Raw genomic sequence first — 15,330 nt, 5'->3', positions numbered from 1 at the left:
TTGTGTGTTTGTCTATTTCGCATTGGCTATATGAGGGTTATTTTTGCGCTTGTTCCAAGTCAGGAATTTCTATCATTTGTTAGTTAGTGTGTTTCGGAGTTTAGTTTGGCGTCAAGTTCGCGTAACTAATATTCATAATTGTTTACGGACAAGACGAAGCCCGCCTGCGGGTCAGGGAATTTCTCGCTGCTGCTGCGAAACCAATGGGTGGCATATTGCACTTTTTTCGGGTTGTTGTCTCCTTGACACATTTCTCGTTTCCATTCTATATTCTACTGATGCTGGTTAAAAGTATATCAATTTTTTTATAAGTATAATGATACTCGTTAAAAGTATGTAAATGTTTTATATATTTAGTGGATTAGTATTTGTTAATAGTATCCCATTCGTTTATATTAGTATCTATTATGAGTATACTGATACTTGTTCAACGAACATTTGTATAAGAATACTGATTCTTGTTAAAAATAAACCAATTATTCAAATACATGTACTGAAATTTAAACTAGTTAAAATATATTCATGTTTTTTTTCGTAAATGAAAGAATCAAATCGACGCAAATGTCATACGCCCCCAAAAATATATTTATGGAAAAAAAACATGAATATATTTTAACTAGTTTAAATGAATTGATAACATTCATTTTACATCATACTGATATACATGTATATATCAATGGTAATACTAAGTATAAGATAAGAAGATGTGGTATGATTGTTATGAGACAACTCTCCACTAGAGATCAAATAACGAAAAGATTAGCAACTACCGGTCATTGTACGGCCTTCAAGCACAGACACACGGACATGACAAAGGTTTATCTTATCAGAATAAAGGAGATTGACCTTATCTATGGAAAATATGGCTGTCCAAGGAATAATATTTAAATTTCTTGTGACATTACTTTTTATTAATGGCATAGTACATGGTTATAGATAAAGGTAATAGTATCTAAGCTTTCTAATTCTATTACATTTTTGTAATACCACAGAAATTAACCATAAATACTTAATTATGCATAGCAATACGCTTTAATTAATAGAATGTTTTCGTTACTGGCACATTGTGGAGTTGTTGGCATCAAGATGACAAACATATTTTGTTCAATACATGACTAGTAATATCGCTTCAATGAAAAACAATACAGCATATATACATGTATCATGTATGATAATGGTTGGAACCACTCTTTATTGACCAGGATTGTCAGTTGTTCTGTTGAGGTTGGTGGTTTTTTTTCGGGCACTCCGGTGTCCTCTGCCGACGAAAACTGTCTGCCACAATATAGCCAAGGTATCAGAAAGTGGTGTTAAACACCAACAAACTAAAGAACCATCAAAAAATGGTTTCATAGCTGCAGTTCTGAGCTTCTTGGAGTGTTTTAATTTGTTACATATTTCTTTGTAAGGATCTAATTGAAATTCTACTTTTAAAACTTGTTTATTGCCTATTCTTAAGTGCTCCCTCTTCAGTAGATTGTATTGAACTCAAATGTGAAAATGTTTAAATGTTATTCACGATACTATATATGCTCTGCAATGTTGTTGTTTTTTTGTGCTTTTTTTTTTTTTTTTTTATTTCAAACGAAAACAGAATGATCCAAACATGAGAGTAAAAATATTGTAAAATTGAGCAGGTTGGATGACATATACGCTCAACGTAGAATAGATACGATACATACTTTAATAATTCTTATATCATTTGCATATCTATAAATACTTGAATTGGATTGGTCAATAAGAATTTTTCTCTTGGTTTACACTTCGATAAACCATGTTTCCGAAACTACTTTTGTAATCTATTCATGCGCGATTCACATTCTTGCAGGGATACTGGGATTTTCAGCAAGTTGAGATTATAAAACAATTGCATAACAGTTGTTTATATTCTAAAGCATATATAACCAAAAACAATAAATAAAATAAATGCCATAAATCTTCGAAAATGTATAAAAATAAAATTCCGGGAAATTTCACGAATGATTGCTACTATGTACCCAAACTCCATACAGCGTTATCGTTCGGGTCATACTTCCCTTTCTTTTTCTTTGTAGAGAAAGGGAAGTATGACCCGAACGATAACGCTGTATGGAGTTTGGGTACATATAGTAGCAATCAAAGTAATAATGTAAATTAATAATCGCGTATGTTTGGCTGAAGAATTATAAGGATTAAACACATTTTGTGTAGAGGTTATTGATGTGTAAACCGGGTCTCTAACTCACAAACTTGACATAAAAGTCCTTTATTCAGTTTGTAAGTTAATCGCCCCGGTTTACACATAAATAACCTCTAGAAAAAATGTGTTTAATCCTATAATGCCTTCAAAAAGTTAACATTTACATATTTTTACATTTGTTTTTTCTTAGGCAAACGTTTAAGTGGAAGTGACAGTTTAAATCTAGGCAGTGTAGGCAACGCAGGATTAAGTGTTCAAAACGGGTAAGTATCGGCAACCGGAAACATAAATCTTCCAGGAGATTCTAGCGTAAGTGCTAACTTGCAGAATGGGAAATTGTCTGGAAATGCAAACGTTGCATTACCAGGAGGTTCTAATGTGAATTTCGGAGTAAATCAAAATGATCAGGTATCGGGAAGCGCGAATTTACAGTTACCTGGAGGATCCAATATTAATGCAAATCTTCAAAACGGACAAGTATCTGGAAGTGGGACCCTTCAGTTACCTGGATCGAGTGTAAATGATAACCTTCAGAATGGTCAAATATCTGGAAGTGGTAACCTAAACCTGGGTAATGGTGGACAAGCCAGTGATTATGGTTATAATTAAAAATTAAGGGCATACGATACAGTTTTGAACCTGTATTTACAAGTTGATGAAAATTTGCATATAGGCTATTTTTTACCTGATTAAATCAAATATGTTATAAAAAATATACCTTCATGTGCTACTTTTTGAGTAAAATGAGGTCGAAATTTTCTATATTCGCTCAAAATTCAGATTTGTGGCCGTATTTTCTGTTCCGAAAGAAAGACATAACTTTTTTGTTTTAAAAGATAAACAAAAATTGTTTTTTGTTAAATAATCGGTAATTTCTGTATTATATAAGTATCATTGAAAATAATGCAATTTTTATTCAGAAATAACTCATATTTATCAAATGTTCATGAATAGAGGAAAAAAACGTATTTTTTTGCTGTATGTTTATCAAAATTAAAAAAAAAATGCGCTATTTACAGTTTTATAAAATTTGGGTCACATAATCTCCTTGCAAAATGAAACAAATTGCCGTTTTAAAAAATAGGGGTTCATGCACTCGTTTTCAAATTAAATCAGTTTGAATGATAAAAATCAGTCGAAAAATGCATCTTTTCCCGATATGTCATAGTTTGACGTCGCGAAAATAACATTTTACGTTAGCAACGTCATTACCTCCCCTGTAACTGTATCGTATGCCCTTAACAGTATTTTGTCTTGATTCAGAATAATGATCAAAGCTTAAAAAGTATTCTGTGGTATTTCCATGTAAAATGTTTGTGTGGTGTATAACAGCTGTTTACAAAACTTTACATGTTTGAAAAACTATGGCTTTTCTACCTCAGGAATAGATTACCTTAGCTGTATTTGGCAAAACTTTTACGAATTTTTGGTCCTCAATGCTCTTCAATTTCGTTTTTTATTTGGCCTTTTTATTTTGTTTTATTCTAGCGTCACTGATGAGTCTATTGTAGACGAAACGCGGGTCTGTTGCAAATACAAAATTTCATTCCTGGTATCTATGATGAGTTTATTTACAGTCAACAAAAAAACACGACCTTCTGAATGCCAAACTATAGGTATTGACAGATTGTAGGACTGTGAAACACTGTGAATGTACATGTACTTTAGGTATTGACATATTGTAGGACTGTGAAGGTGCATGTACTATAGGTATTGACATATTGTAGGACTGTGAAGGTACATGTACTATAGGTATTGACATATTGTAGGACTGTGAAGGTACATGTACTATAGGTATTGACAGATTGTAGGACTGTGAAGGTATATGTACTATAGGTATTGACATATTGTAGGAATGTGAAGGTATATGTACTTTAGGTATTGACATATTGTAGGACTGTGAAGGTACATGTACTATAGGTATTGACAGATTGTAGGACTGTGAGGGTAAATGTACTATAGGTATTGACAGATTTTAGGACTGTGAGGGTACATGTACTATAGGTATTGACAGATTGTAGGACTGTGAAGGTACATGTACTTTAGGTATTGACAGATTGTAGGACTGTGAAGGTACATGTACTTTAGGTATTGACATATTGTAGGACTGTGAAGGTACATGTACTATAGGTATTGACATATTGTAGGACTGTGAAGGTAAATGTACTATAGGTATTGACATATTGTAGGACTGTGAAGGTACATGTACTTTAGGTATTGACATATTGTAGGACTGTGAAGGTACATGTACTATAGGTATTGACATATTGTAGGACTGTGAAGGTACATGAACTGTAGGTATTGACAGATTGTAGGACTGTGAAGGTACATGTACTATAGGTATTGACATATTGTAGGACTGTGAAGGTACATGAACTGTAGGTATTGACAGATTGTAGGACTGTGAAGGTAAATGTACTATAGGTATTGACATATTGTAGGACTGTGAAGGTACATGTACTTTAGGTATTGACATATTGTAGGAATGTGAAGGTATATGTACTTTAGGTATTGACATATTGTAGGACTGTGAAGGTACATGTACTATAGGTATTGACATATTGTAGGACTGTGAAGGTACATGTACTATATGTATTGACAGATTGTAGGACTGTGAAGGTACAATGACTATAGGTATTGACAGATTGTAGGACTGTGAAGGTATATGTACTATAGGTATTGACATATTGTAGGACTGTGAAGGTACAATGACTATAGGTATTGACAGATTGTAGGACTGTGAAGGTACAATGACTATAGGTATTGACAGATTGTAGGACTGTGAAGGTACAATGACTATAGGTATTGACAGATTTTAGGACTGTGAAGGTATATGTACTTTAGGTATTGATAGATTGTAGAACTGTGAAGGTACATGTACTTTAGGTAATGACAGATTGTATGACGTGGAAGGTACATGTACTATAGGTATTGACAGATTGTAGGACTGTGAAAGGTATATGTACTATAGTTATTGACAGATTGTAGGACTGTGAAGCACTGTGAAGGTACATGTACTATAGGTATTGACATATTGTAGGACTGTGAAGGTACATGTACTATAGGTATTGACATATTGTAGGACTGTGAAGGTACATGTACTATAGGTATTGACATATTGTAGGACTGTGAAGGTACATGTACTATAAGTATTGACATGTTGTAGGACTGTGAAGGTACATGTACTATAGGTATTGACAGATTGTAGGACTGTGAAGGTATATGTACTTTAGATATTGACAGATTGTAGGACTGTGAAGGTACATGTACTATAGGTATTGACATATTGTAGGACTGTGAAGGTACATGTACTATAGGTATTGACAGATTTTAGAACTGTGAAGGTACATGTACTTTAGGTATTGACATATTGTAGGACTGTGAAGGTACATGTACTATAGGTATTGACATATTGTAGGACTGTGAAGGTACATGTACTATAGGTATTGACATATTGTAGGACTGTGAAGGTACATGTACTATAGGTATTGACATATTGTAGGACTGTGAAGGTACATGTACTATAGGTATTGACATATTGTAGGACTGTGAAGGTACATGTACTATAGGTATTGACATATTGTAGGACTGTGAAGGTACATGTACTATAGGTATTGACATATTGTAGGACTGTGAAGGTACATGTACTATAAGTATTGACATGTTGTAGGACTGTGAAGGTACATGTACTATAGGTATTTACAGATTGTAGGACTGTGAAGGTACATGTACTTTAGGTATTGACAGATTGTAGGACTGTGAAGCACTGTGAAGATACATGTACTATAGGTATTGACAGATTGTAGGACTGTGAAGGTATATGTACTTTAGGTATTGACAGATTGTAGGACTGTGAAGGTACATGTACTTTAGGTATTGACAGATTGTAGGACTGTGAAGGTACATGTACTGTAGGTATTGACATATTGTAGGACTGTGAAGGTACATGTACTATAAGTATTGACAGATTGTAGGACTGTGAGGGTACATGTACTTTAGGTATTGACATATTGTAGAACTGTGAAGGTATATGTACTATAGGTATTGACATATTGTAGAACTGTGAAGGTATATGTACTTTAGGTATTGACATATTGTAGAACTGTGAAGGTACATGTACTATAGGTATTGACAGATTGTAGAGCTGTGAAAGGTATATGTACTATAGTTATTGACAGATTGTAGGACTGTGACGGTACATGTACTATAAGTATTGACAGATTGTAGGACTGTGACGGTACATGTACTATAAGTATTGACAGATTGTAGGACTGTGAAGGTACATGTACTATAAGTATTGACAGATTGTAGGACTGTGAAGGTACATGTACTTTAGGTATTGACATATTGTAGAACTGTGAAGGTATATGTACTATAGGTATTGACATATTGTAGGACTGTGAAGGTACATGTACTATAGGTATTGACATATTGTAGGACTGTGAAGGTACATGTACTATAGGTATTGACAGATTGTAGAACTGTGAAGGTATATGTACTTTAGGTATTGACAGATTTTAGGACTGTGAAGGTATATGTACTTTAGGTATTGACAGATTTTAGGACTGTGAAGGTACATGTACTTTAGGTATTGACAGATTTTAGGACTGTGAAGGTACATGTACTTTAGGTATTGACATATTGTAGAACTGTGAAGGTATATGTACTTTAGGTATTGACAGATTTTAGGACTGTGAAGGTACATGTACTATAGGTATTGATATATTGTAGGACTGTGAAGGTACATGTACTATAGGTATTGACAGATTTTAGGACTGTGAAGGTACATGTACTATAAGTTTTGACATATTGTAGGACTGTGAAGGTACATGTACTATAGGTATTGACATATTGTAGGACTGTGAAGGTATATGTACTATAGGTATTGACATATTGTAGGACTGTGAAGGTACATGTACTATAGGTATTGACATATTGTAGGACTGTGAAGGTACATGTACTATAGGTATTGACATATTGTAGGACTGTGAAGGTACATGTACTATAGGTATTGACAGATTTTAGGACTGTGAAGGTACATGTACTATAGGTATTGACAGATTGTAGAACTGTGAAGGTACATGTACTATAGGTATTGACAGATTGTATGACGTGGAAGGTACATGTACTATAGGTATTGACATATTGTAGGACTGTGAAGGTACATGCACTATAAGTATTGACAGATTGTAGGACTGTGAAGGTACATGTACTATAGGTATTGACATATTGTAGGACTGTGAGGGTACATGTACTATAGGTATTGACATATTGTAGGACTGTGAAGGTACATGTACTATAGGTATTGACATATTGTAGGACTGTGAAGGTACATGTACTATAGGTATTGACATATTGTAGGACTGTGAAGGTACATGTACTATAGGTATTGACATATTGTAGGACTGTGAAGGTACATGTACTATAGGTATTGACATATTGTAGGACTGTGAAGGTACAATGACTATAGGTATTGACAGATTGTAGGACTGTGAAGGTACAATGACTATAGGTATTGACATATTGTAGGACTGTGAAGGTATATGTACTTTAGGTATTGACATATTGTAGAACTGTGACAGGTATATGTACTATAGTTATTGACAGATTGTAGGACTGTGAAGCACTGTGAAGGTACATGTACTATAGGTATTGACATATTGTAGGACTGTGAAGGTACATGTACTATAGGTATTGACATATTGTAGGACTGTGAAGGTACATGTACTATAGGTATTGACATATTGTAGGACTGTGAAGGTACATGTACTATAAGTTTTGACATATTGTAGGACTGTGAAGGTACATGTACTATAGGTATTGACATATTGTAGGACTGTGAAGGTACATGTACTATAGGTATTGACATATTGTAGGACTGTGAAGGTACATGTACTATAGGTATTGACATATTGTAGGACTGTGAATGTACATGTACTATAAGTTTTGACATATTGTAGGACTGTGAAGGTACATGTACTATAGGTATTGACATATTGTAGGACTGTGAAGGTACATGTACTATAGGTATTGACATATTGTAGGACTGTGAAGGTACATGTACTATAAGTATTGACAGATTGTAGGACTGTGAAGGTACATGTACTTTAGGTATTGACAGATTGTAGGACTGTGAAGGTACATGTACTTTAGGTATTGACATATTGTAGGACTGTGAAGGTACATGTACTATAGGTATTGACATATTGTAGGACTGTGAAGGTACATGTACTATAGGTATTGACAGATTGTAGGACTGTGAAGGTACATGTACTATAAGTATTGACAGATTGTAGGACTGTGAAGGTACATGTACTTTAGGTATTGACAGATTGTAGGACTGTGAAGGTACATGTACTTTAGGTATTGACATATTGTAGGACTGTGAAGGTACATGTACTATAGGTATTGACATATTGTAGGACTGTGAAGGTACATGTACTATAGGTATTGACATATTGTAGGACTGTGAAAGTACATGTACTATAGGTATTGACATATTGTAGGACTGTGAAGGTACATGTACTTTAGGTATTGACATATTGTAGGACTGTGAGGGTACATGTACTGTAGGTATTGACAGATTGTAGGACTGTGAGGGTACATGTACTATAGGTATTGACAGATTGTAGGACTGTGAAGGTACATGTACTTTAGGTATTGACAGATTGTATGACTGTGAAGGTACATGTACTATAGGTATTGACAGATTGTATGACTGTGAAGGTACATGTACTGTAGGTATTGACAGATTGTAGGACTGTGAAGATACATGTACTGTAGGTATTGACAGATTGTAGGACTGTGAGGGTACATGTACTATAGGTATTGACAGATTGTAGGACTGTGAAGGTACATGTACTATAGGTATTGACAGATTGTAGGACTGTGAAAGGTATATGTACTATAGGTATGGACAGATTGTAGGGCTGTGAAGCACTGTGAAGGTACATGCACTATAAGTATTGACAGATTGTAGGACTGTGAAGGTACATGTACTTTAGGTATTGACATATTGTAGGACTGTGAAGGTACATGTACTATAGGTATTGACAGATTGTAGAACTGTGAAGGTACATGTACTTTAGGTATTGACAGATTGTATGACTGTGAAGGTACATGTACTATAGGTATTGACAGATTTTAGGACTGTGAGGGTACATGTACTATAGGTATTGACATATTGTAGGACTGTGAAGGTGCATGTACTTTAGGTATTGACAGATTGTAGGACTGTGAAGGTACATGTACTATAGGTATTGACATATTGTAGGACTGTGAAGGTACATGTACTATAGGTATTGACATATTGTAGGACTGTGAAGGTACATGTAAATAACATCGCCATAAAGATTAAGTTTGTGATAAATAAATAACTAAATAATCTATATTTCAAGAGGATAATCCCATTAGTTAAACTAATCTTCCTGAAAGTCCTCAAAATAAGAATAACATATTTATAAAGTACAATATTATAATGATATATATACAACAATATACAATTGTATATAGATATTAATGAAAAATCATATTAATTTGCACAATTTATTAAAAATTTGTAACGTTTTGTTTTAAAGATACAACGTCAAGTGTATTACTCGTCTTTATTTCTTGTGGTAAACTGTTCCATATTTGAGAACCAGAACGTGTAAATGGGGTTTTTTTTCAAAAAAATAGTTTTTGGCTTCGGAAGATTTAATAGTTTTTCGTCAGCTGAACGTAAATTATAATTTTGGTTATCCGTAAAATGAAAGTTTTCTTGTAAATAGTTAGGAACCATATTCTTTAATGATTTAAATACAAGTATTGCCTTTTGATATTGAATTCGTTTTTTCCACATTTAAACATTTTAAACTATTAAACAATAAACTGGAGGATGTCATTATGCCAGCTTCTACTATACCCCTAGCAGATTTCTTTAATAACTTATTAATAAAATAAAATTGAGAATGGAAATGGGTTTAATAACTTATAAAGTTTATTTATCCACTTTCATAACAGAAAATGAAACTCCGCTCGGCAAAAATGAAACTCCCCCCCCCCCCCTTTTAATCGGAAATCCTGGATCCGCCCCTGACCTTCAGTACCGATCCGCAAAATGACACTAATATTAGATAAATCTGTTGTAAGGAAATAAGATGTTTACCATCTACATACAAATAGCTTGTGTGGCTGCTGCATTGACTCTCAAGACATATAAACTCAAATACAATGAAAACATTGCTGCTATTGTACTGCAGATGATTTCAACTTTTTGGAATTTTGGGTCTTTAATGCTCTTCAACTTTGTACTTGTTTGGCTTTTCAACTGTTTTGATATGAGCATCACTGATGAGTCTTCTGTAGAAGAAACACGCGTCTGGCGTATTAAATTATATTCCTGGTACCTTTGATAACTATTTCATACATAAACAGAGTATGTGGACATGATCATGTACAATAAAAAAAATGTTGATATGAGCACAATTTTACTATAAACAAGAAAATTGATACAAACATACCTTAATTCTGCATGTATGTGCCTGTCTCAAGTCAGGAGCCTGTAATTCAGTGGTTGTCATTTGTTGATGTATTACATATTTGTTTTTCGTTTCTTTTTTTGTACATAATTAGGGCCGTTAGTTTTCTTGTTTGAATTGTTTTACATATCATTTCGGAGCTGACTATGCGGTAAGGGCTTTGATCATTGTTGAAGTCCATATGGTGACCTATAGTTGTTAATTTCTGTGTCCTTTTGTCTCTTGTGGAAAGTTGTCTCATTGGCAATCATACCACATCTTCTTTTTTATAATTAGTCAATTACTGAAATACAGTCTAATTATTTATAAGTCTTTCAAGGCTAAAAGAAAGATTTAAAGAATTATTCTCAAAGGAGGTTTGATAACGCCCTAAATTGGCATTATCTTTTACCTTAAATTTCATATGAGGATTTATGGACCAATATCACAATGAATCATAGATTATACATTGACTAGATCGGAAATAAGCCTTTTTGTTGAAAAATTACGTTCAGGGACTGCGTTCCGCTGATGATGTCCCAAACAGTACTCATTTTTATATTCCACGAAAAATCATTGCATTCATTATTGGACAGGAAACATAGAGTGCATATGTCAACAGAAAAAATCTTTAAACACAAGGTTTGTTATGACATTTTGCATGTTTGACTTGACTATTTAGTTTGTCAACGTCTGCGCTCTATGTTTCCTGGTCCTAAATTTGGTTGATTTCCATGTCCCTACCATACATTGGTCCGGCAATTATTGTAATGTTTTTTTCCAACTTTTTATTGCACGAACTTTGTGATAGGATTTTACGAAAAAAATGAGGCGAAAGACACCCATTTTTTATTTGATCATTAGGAAAATTTAGGAAAACAGTTTCTTAAAAGGTATCACTCAAAGGCATTGAAATTCTAGTTTGATCCAAATTTTGGGGGAAATGTGACATGTTCACCCCCTTTTTTGCAATATTTTATGGGAAATAAATGCAGAATGTTGCCATGGATACACATGAAAGGAATTATTTTTCACCCTTTTAACTTTTGAAAATCAAATCTATGGAAGATACTGATTACATGCATATGCACATGTACAACACAAACAGTTAGGTTAATGTATTAGAAATTCAGGAATAGGAGATGATAAAACATTTTGTGGCTCATTTTTAATTTTATTTTCTAACGATGGAGTGCTACCTTAGCCTTGAGATTGGTTTAATAAGTGATTTTCTTTGAAATACCGGCAAATTCGTAATTCTTCCATAAACAGGTAGTTCAGTTAGCTTTGTAAACTATCCAAATAAATGACCCATTAAGTGCATGGCTTCACTTGAGAGCTTTGGTGTCAAACACACTGTTAATTAACACCAATTACCTTAGCTATAGATCGTAAATAAATGTCACTGTTGTTTTACAAACATTTTTCAACTTGAGTTGTTTCCCCTTTTTGTCACCATTCAAAATGTTCCTTATATTTACGTTTTGGGGGTGAAAAAATAAATCTACGCCTAATAGAATTCAAATACATATTGAAATATATCTGTTCACTATTTCCATACCTCAATATAAATATAAAAAAAAATGAAATTTTTTTTTTTACATCTATTATACTTCCTTTAACGCTTTAACTTTATTTAATTATACTCTAATTTCAATCCATATAATTGATTACAAGTTTTATTGGTGATTTGACATTCCCGCAAAAATGTTACAGAACAATGTAAATTATGCAAAACAAAGAAACTCACGCTGGGGTGATCTGGTAGAGGTTATCCAGCTAAGATCACCCCTATTAGGGGACGACCATTTGATATTCTGGGGGGGGGGGCAGGAGGATTTTTTTTGATCGGTTATTTATTTTTGTAAACTGAGAGGACAGATTATTCATTTTCTGCACTATTGAAGCAAGATTTTTCATTTTCATTAAAGCAAGGGACTGATTATTCATTTTCACAACTATATTTATGATATTCTAAAACATAATTTTTTTGAATATTTGTTAATTATGAATAATACATGTATAGTCAAGTCATTGTGTACCGTTTAATCAGAATAGATCATTATCCCCTGCAGAAATTTTAAGATTCAAGATTTCATTCATAACCTCAGACACATACTTGTGTACAAGAGGACAATATAATTATACAAACATTTTAAGATAATACATAGCGAGACAGGACAAACGAAACACAAATACATAGTAATAAGTATAATTATTATAAAAGACAATTGGTATAATTAGATTAAGTATTTTATAATTTTCTTCACGAATGGAATCATATATATTCCCAAGCGATATATATATGTATTGCATACATACATAGTATTAAAGTTAATTTAGTTTGGTTTTACCTAACCTCTTTCAAAAGTATTATCAAACATATTTCGCCGGGCGGAGCGAGTCAAAAATTTTTTTGAAGGGTTTTTGAAACGCTGAAGGCCCAAGAAGCTATAGACCTGCTGAGTTATTTATTTTCAATACATTGCAAGTCAGGTAATTTATTTTCAAACTACCACAGAACAAACCATTTATTTTTGTGATTATCAAGGCTGAGTTGTTTATTTTCAAAATCCTCCTGCCCCCCCCCCCCCCCCCCCCCCCCGAATATCAAATGGTCGTCCCCTTATAATTGTTAACACATTCTATTGTATCTTTTTCGAAATAAAAATATCTTTAAAAGTTTACCAGGTTTGTTAAATATGATAACTTTGGTTTTAGACAGATTGACCTCTAAACACCATTTAATATTACAAAATTTGGATAAATCATCAAGTCGTTTTTGAAGACCTGCCTTGGAACTAGAAAAAATAACAATATCATCTGCATACATGAGGCAGTCAATCCTGCGACCGTTTATATCAACAGCATCTGGGCTTTCTTTAAATACATCCGGTAAATCATTTATAAAAATCTTGAAAAGGTTTGGACTTAAAACATCCCCTTGCTTTACTCCAATTTGAGAATAAAAATTAGGAGTAAGCACATCACCTATTTTAACACATAATTCACTTTTATTGTACATGTCTCTCAGGATTGCATAAAAGTTACCACCTATATTATATTTTAATAGCTTATATTTTAAACCAGAATGAATGACTTTGTCAAACGCTTTTTTGAAATCAACAAAGCAAGCATAAGTTTCCCACCTTTCATACTGGTGTACTTATCCATTATAGTTTTTAATACAAACATGTGATCCGATGTCCTACTTTTACTTGAAAAACCAATCTGACTTGGATTTATGATATTATTAGTTTCTAAATATTTATCAAGCCTTTTATTTAGTATTGAATGAATCGTTTTCCTATACACATATTAATTGCAATACCCATGTAGTCATCAGGTTTAGATAGATCCTCAGCTTTAAAAATTGGACAAATATATGCTCATGACCATTTTTTGGGATATATTCCTGAAGAAAATACAAGATTAAAAAGTTTTTGAAATAATGGAGCCAAAATACTAGCACCACTCTTCAGTATTTCATTTGGGAGGCCATCTAAACCGACTGCCTTTCCACATTTTAACTTACAAATAGTGTCTAACACCTCCTTAGAGGTTATTCTTAAATCCAGTTCATTGAAAGAGTGGCTTAATTCCATGTTTTTAAGTAACTTGTCAATTTGATTAATTCTAGATTTATATTTATCTGGTATTTTATTAAGTGATTTAAAGTAGGTAAACCAAACATTTGTATTGCCTGTTTTTTCTGGGCCCTCCTTTTTATCATCTTTAAGTGACTTGATTAAATTCCAGTATTCTTTTGGATTATCTTCCCTTAACCCATCAAGACTGTCCAATATTTTTTGTTTAAATTCTCTCTTTTTTCGTTTGCGAGATTTATTGTATTCTCTATAGCATTTGAAGTACGACCCTCTTACAATTGGATCATAGAAATTTAGATAGGAGCTTCCCTTTAGAAATGAGTATCCCCCGGTTTTTTTAAGGCAGTATCAAAGAAATTTTTATTTTTACACTTTTTTTCGCTTAACAGACTTTTTAAAGACTGTTGCTTTATTAGCAGCATTAACTATTATTTCATGACATGTATTCACAGCATTCTCAATGCCTTCAGATGTATTCTCAAAACTTTTGTCGAGGAAATTTTTAATATTGTATTTTGCATCTGCCTGTGTTAGTGCATCACATAATTTTTGACCCGCCTTGGTTGACCAAATGTATTTACCAGGGAATATTGATTCATTCATGTCTTTCAACAGAATAACTTGCTAATATTCCAAATGAAAGTTTACAATGACAGTCTGACAGAGTAGAAATAAAATCAGAAACTTGAAAGTATAATGTGGTGTTTAACAAGTCTTCTGACATGACAACATAGTCAACTACACTTGAACCTGTTGGTTTAATACAAGTAAATTTACCAGAGGAATCACCCCATAATCTACCGTTCACAATACGTAGTTTGGAAGAGATACATAAATCTAGAAGCTGTTTACCTCTACTATCAACTTTACAATCATTGCTACATCTAATTTGTTGTATAATATCACAATTATAATTATTGTACAATGGTATATGATCATCACTTGAATCATCTTGTATAAAATCAGATTCCGACCCTGTCCTGGCATTTAAATCCCCACATAATATAATATGGCCTTGATTATTGAATTTTGTGGCTATATCTTT

This window comes from Mytilus galloprovincialis, chromosome 7 (assembly GCF_965363235.1).
Source record: "Mytilus galloprovincialis chromosome 7, xbMytGall1.hap1.1, whole genome shotgun sequence".
Lineage (NCBI taxonomy): Eukaryota > Metazoa > Mollusca > Bivalvia > Mytilida > Mytilidae > Mytilus > Mytilus galloprovincialis.
The sequence above is the reverse complement of the archived record's forward strand: the minus strand, read 5'-3'. Positions refer to the sequence as shown.